General features: G+C 53.4%; 1 pseudogene across 1 annotated transcript; it reads left to right on the forward strand.

Moving 5' to 3' along the window:
* Positions 1-557: 557 nt before the first annotated feature.
* LOC311126647 (biogenesis of lysosome-related organelles complex 1 subunit 2-like) lies at positions 558-6,047 on the forward strand (annotated as a pseudogene). The gene is made up of 2 exons: positions 558-753; positions 5,667-6,047. The product of its transcript is annotated as a biogenesis of lysosome-related organelles complex 1 subunit 2-like (transcript).
* The last annotated feature ends 207 nt before the right edge of the window (positions 6,048-6,254 follow it).

Below are 6,254 nucleotides of genomic sequence, written 5' to 3' on the forward strand. Positions count from 1 at the left end.
GAACTCATTGAGAGAGCCGCGAATCGACTTGAGATAGCGCTGCCCCCTGCTTCCCCCACTGTGGAGGTCGACATGATGGAGGGCGGCCCCTACTCTAGAACGAGAAAGGCAGCTGAGCCAATGGCTCCTGCTATGCCTTCTCTCGGAAAATATGTCGAGGGCTCGTGGGATACACCCCTGGCGGCGCGTTCGCCGGCCAGAGTGTACACCCCATTCACGAGAGTGGCTGGACGTGAGTGGGCTGCCAAGGGAATCCCTAGGCTCGAGAGCGCCATGGCGGCGTATCTAGTGCCGGGTTCGAGTCTCTGGGCGGCCTCCAAGAAAGCCACCTTGCCAGCACAAAAGGACAGACTCACAGCACAGCTGGCTGAGAAGTCCTTTACGCTGGGAGCCCAGGCTGTGTCAGCGGCTAACAATTTTGCCCTCCTCGCGGCCTCCCTATCCTGTCTAACAACGGGTAGGTCTGAGTTGACCAGCGAGGAGATTGAAGAGGCGTCCAGGATTTCTGGCGCTATTATCATCTGACACAGGCGTCAGCGATATGCGCAGGCCGGTCCATGGTCACCTCGGTGGTCATGGAACGTCACCTCTGGCTGTCAATGACGGCCATGAAGGAGACGGACAGAGCCTCGCTGCTAAACGCTCCCGTCTCTAGCGAGGGCCTCTTTGGGGTCGCCGTTAAGGAGGCGACGGAGCGTTTCGGCAAGCTAGACGAAGAGAGGAAGCACCTGGCTAAACACCTGCCGTTGGCAGGCAAGTTTAGCCGGGCTTCAACTAACCCGTCAACCTCTAACGCCCCCAGTAGAACTACAGGGAGGCGACGGGCCAGGCGACAGGCGCCTACCACCGACAGCAGGCGAGCGGGCTCGGCCCCCCCAGCGACGACAGTGGTGGCGACGATTCCGCCGGCGAGAGAGGTCGTCACTAAACCGTCCTGGCAACACCAGAAGGTCAGCCAGAAACGACGGCGTCAATGACGGGACGAGGGGGAGAGGACGGATGACGGCTCGGCGCTGGACGCGACAGAGCCCACTGTTCCCCCCCACCCTATTGTTCAGGGCATGGAGGGAAATGTTTATTGTTGTTATGTGAATAAAGAGTTGGCTCCCACTGACATTGTCACAAAAGAGCCCTTTTTCCATGACACATTGCAGAGTACTTCACGTCCTATGAATTTCTCCCACCATCCTGAGTGTAGCTCAACCCACCGAGGGTGCGTAGTTGAACACACACAGGAGAGGAAGGAGAAAAGGGTAGCAAGGCGTAGCCTTAGCTCACCTAATAAATATATTTTACTACAGACTCCTAGGAGCTCTGTAGTAAAGGTCTCACATAGCAGGCAGCTGTCTCAGTCTAAGTATGACATGAAGACGCAGCCGCTAGCTGGGAATGACGCCATGCATCAGGCTAACGCCTCAGCCAGCGCAGTTCAGACACGTGCGACGTTCACGGAGGGCCGAAATACTAGAGTTACAGGTGTAACCAATGTATGGGCGCCCCCGGTTAATTCAGAACGTAACAATACCCACTGCTCTGAGTACAGCTCACCACACCTAGAGTGTGCAGTTGAGCAACCTCATGAGACCAGTGAAAAATAGGTATTGTGGCGCCACCTTGTGGTACCAGTTAGAGACCACACTTTCCAGACTCTGTTGAGTACTGCAGTGGACGGATCTCATGGCAAGCAGCAGTCTCAGTCAGACAATGACATGATGACGCAATTGCTATCCGGGGAGAGCGCTCTGTCTCAGGTTAATACCTCAGTCAGTGCAGCTCAAAACCGTGCTACGTTTACGGAGGGCCGGAATACTAGAGTTACAGACGTAACTGACGTATCAAGGCCTCCGATTCTCTCAGAACGTGCTGATGTTTCCTCTCCCTTTCGAGGGGGGCCCGCCTTGGGCTATTCCACCAACCCCGTGTTGGGGAATAGCGGCGGCGAGGGCCATAGAGGAATACAGGTCCTTCCTACTGGATGCACCACAGCTTTGTGCGCGCCCGCTTTCTCTGCATTGCTGGCAGTGGCAGCGAAGCTGTACCCTCTCACGCTGGCTAGAACAGACGTTGCAGAAGGGTTATGCCCTCCAATTCCATCGGACCCCACCCCCGTTCAGGGGAGTGGTGGAGACGGTGATGAAAACGCCAGACAAAGTGGCCGCTCTGATGTCAGAGATTACGGAAATTTTGGCGAAGGAGGCGGTCACAGTAGTTCCCCGGGAGCAAAGGAACAAAGGGCTATATTCGCCTTATTTCCTAGTGCCCAAAAAGACGGGGGGAGTGAGGCCGATTTTGGATGTACGCATTCTCAACGAGAGCATAACCAAACGGCCCTTCCGAATGCTGACGACAAAACGTCTACTGGAATGTGTCCAGAAAGGAGACTTTTGTACAAGCATAGACCTAAAGGACGCGTACTTCCATGTGCTGATACAATCGCGTCACAGGAAGTTTCTGCGGTTCGCCTTTCAAGGGGTGGCGTACGAGTTCACAAGGATGCCATTCGGGTACGCCCTGGCACCTCGAACCTTTTCCAAATGTGTGGAGGCGGCATTGGAACCGTTGCGTCGTCAAGGGATACGGCTATTAGCCTACCTAGACGACCTGCTGGTTCTCGCCCCGTCAGCAGAGCTGGCGTTCACTCACACAACACAGACGGTGATTCATCTCACACGTCTGGGGTTCGCTGTGAATTGGAAAAAGAGCGCGCCCTGGCCCAGTCATCAGATTGTCTACCTGGGGCTACAGCTAGACACTGTAATGATGAGGGCTCGAATTTCGGACCCTCGAAGGGTAGCATTGTTGCTAGCCCTGAGGAAGTGTCGTCCGAATCGCACAGTGACGGCGCTGTCGATCATGTCACTTTTGGGTCTCATGTCGTCAGCCCACTCTGTGGTTCCGCTGGGACTTCTGCACATGCACAGAATACAGCAATGGTTCGCCCAACTAAGACTAGACCCAGTGCGTCAACGTCATCGGTTGGTGGTGGTTCCTCTCTCGCTAAGAGCAGACCTGGACTATTGGAGGAATCCGAGCGTTCTCACGCACGGAGTTCCGATGGGCAAGGTGTCATCCTACATTCCAGTGTTTACAGATGCTTCTCTGACTGGATGGGGAGGGACATGTCAGACTCAAGCGATAGGAGGTGTGTGGCCTCAATCAGGTTGTCACATAAACCTCTTGGAGTTGGAAATGGTTCGACTGGTTCAGACCCACTTCGCGCCTACCCTTCGGGGTCGCGATGTGCTGGTCTGGTCAGACAACCGGACCACAGTGGCTCACATAAATCGCCAGGGAGGAGTCAGGTCTCCTGTTCTCCACCGGGCGGCAGAGGAACTGTGGCTGTGGGCTCACAAGCACCTTCGCTCGTTGAGAGCAGCACACATTCCGGGCTACTTGAACGTAGGAGCAGACCTCATGTCAAGAGGGGGTCCTCGAGACGACGAGTGGTGTCTGCATCCGGACATTGTTCTCCAAATTTGGGAACAGTTCGGGAGAGCCGAAGTGGATCTATTCGCGTCACGCGTGAACGCGCAATGTCCCCTATGGTTCTCCCTGAGGGAACAGGACGAACCACCACTGGGAAGAGACGCATTCGCGCACTACCCGTGGCCGAAAGTTCTCCTGTATGCATTCCCTCCGCTGTCTTGCATTCTCCCACTGCTAGCCAGGGTGAGATCAGGAGGGCTGTCAATAATATTGATAGCCCCCGATCGACCAGGGGCTCCGTGGTTTGCGGAGATGAGTCAGATGTTGATTGCGCCACTTTGGCCAATTCCACATCGACGGGACGCGTTGACCCAGGTGGGAGGCTCGATAGGGCAGTGGCCCATAATTGGCCAACCACTGAAGGCTTGGTTCCTGAATGGGACAGGTTGAGGCGCCGTGGGTTATCTGATGCAGTGATCAGAACCATACAGGGTGCACGAGCCGGTTCCACTTCTAGGATGTATACCAGCAGATGGAACGTTTTTTCACGATGGTGTGACACACAGGGTGTGGACCCCATGAACTGTCAGGTTGAGAGTGTGCTCTCTTTTCTGCAGTTTATGTTTGATAAGCAGAAATCGCCCTCCACCATTAGAGTGTTTGCAGCGGCAATTTCAGCTGGTCATGAGGGGTTTGGCGGAACGAATGTGTTCAGCCACCCTCTAGTGAAACGTTTCTTATTGGGAACGCGGCGGCTTAGGCCAATGCCTAGAGCCACGCTGCCCCAGTGGGATTTGGCTTTGGTACTCGAAGCGCTATGTAAGTCGCCGTTCGAGCCATTGAATCAAATACCCCTCAAGATGCTGTCTATCAAGACGGCACTGTTGCTCGCTTTGACTACCGCTAAGCGTGTCAGTGATTTGTGTGCTCTGTCGACGAGACCCGACTGCCTTGCCATTAATGGCGATCTGAGCAGAGCGGTGTTACGTCCTAACCCGGCGTTTTTGCCGGAGGTTATTAGCAGTGCATATAGATCAAAGACCGTGGAGTTGTGGGCTTTTTCTCCCCCTCCTCATGGGGAGAGGAGTGAGGAAAAGCTTCATTGTCTGTGCCCAGTGCGCGCTTTGGCGTGTTACGTTGAGCGCACAGCAGCGATTAGGTCATCGCCTCAGCTGTTTGTGTGTCACGGTGCGGCTGCATTAGGTAGACCACTTTCAAAACAGCGATTGTCTCATTGGCTTTGTGAAGGCATTGAGACAGCTTACGAGGCAGCGGGGCGACAACTGCCTCAGGGTATCAGAGCTCACTCCACTCGTGGAGTAGCAGCTTCTACTGCCCTTTTCAGAGGAACAGGGGTAGAGGATATTTGTAGAGCAGCGTCATGGTCGACACCGTCTCCATTTATCCGTTTCTATCTCTTAGATATGTCTTCTAACTCTTTGGCTCGATCTGTACTCAGCGTGGCTGAAGGGAGATCTTGAGCAAGAAAGAGAGAAAAAGCAGGACTGTGGACGTGGGTGTCCATCAGGTCCGCTTTGGTTAGGAAGACATATTTTTGATAGATATGTTTTCTAACTCTTTGGCTCGGTCTGTACTCAGCAAAGCTGAAAGGAGATTTTGAGCCAGAAAGAGAGGATAAAGCAGGACTGTGGACACAGGTTCCCATCAGGTCCGCTTTGGTTAGGAAAACACACACACATACACACACACACACACACACATACACACACACACACACACACACACACACACACACACACACACACACACACACACACACACAAACACACACACACACACACACACACCAGTACTCATATAAGACACCGCTGTCAGGCGTCTCTTTAATGACCACTTACACAGAGCGATAGTACAGGATGTGTCCCAAATGGTACCTTATGGCCTGTATAGTGCACTACTTTTGACAAGGGTCCATAGGGCTCTGGTCAAAAGTAGCGCACTATATAAGGGATCGGTTGCCTTTTGGGATGCAATCCAGATCATAAGCTCAGCTGACACTATCACACTTCCAGCTTCCAGGAGTTATAGGGAGGTAGAACTAGGGTTTGGCTCACTGCCCCATCTTCACAGGCTCCCAGCCCTGCCTGGTGAGCCTCCAGTCTGGGCAGACGGAATGTGAGGAGTGGGGGTCTAATGGTTGGGTGCTGAAATCGTGCACACATGCACACGCATGCATGAATGCACGCACGCACACAAACACACTCCTGACGTCTGACAAGGAGAACTCACAGGCACCTGTGAGGACTACCGTGTGCTGGAGAACATGAACAAGCTGACCAGTCTGAAGTACATGGAGATGAAAGACATCAGCATTAACATCAGCAGGAACCTGCAGGACCTCAACCATAAGTACGCCAGCCTCCAGCCCTATCTAGACCAAATAAACCAGATTGAAGAACAAGTGTCGTCTCTGTAGCAGGCTGCTTATAAACTGGACACCTACTCCAAAAAGCTTGAGGCCAAGTTCAAGAAACTGGAGAAGCGATGAGGAGGAGTAAATATGGAAGAAGAATATAAGGAAAGGAGGAAGAGGGGTTGATGGAGGAGGCCTGAGGGGTACTGGTCCTCCTTCTCCCCGTCTGTAGACCAACCCTAACCCATTTGATCTGAGGAAGCAAGACCCACATCTTTACAACATCAGCCTGATATAGAGAGGTATGAGGTAGCCTGGGGTTGGTTGGAGGGATGTTAGACCTAGAATTATAATTTTGGTTGGATCATTAAAGTTGCATGTAGATGGGGCTTTGGGTAGTTTATTGAGTCCCTATTCCTGTTAGCGGCGTTCCAGGCCGCTCTGTGTCGTCCTG

This window comes from Coregonus lavaretus (assembly GCF_964263955.1).
Source record: "Coregonus lavaretus genome assembly, contig: HAP1_SCAFFOLD_4511, whole genome shotgun sequence".
NCBI classification, from domain to species: domain Eukaryota; kingdom Metazoa; phylum Chordata; class Actinopteri; order Salmoniformes; family Salmonidae; genus Coregonus; species Coregonus lavaretus.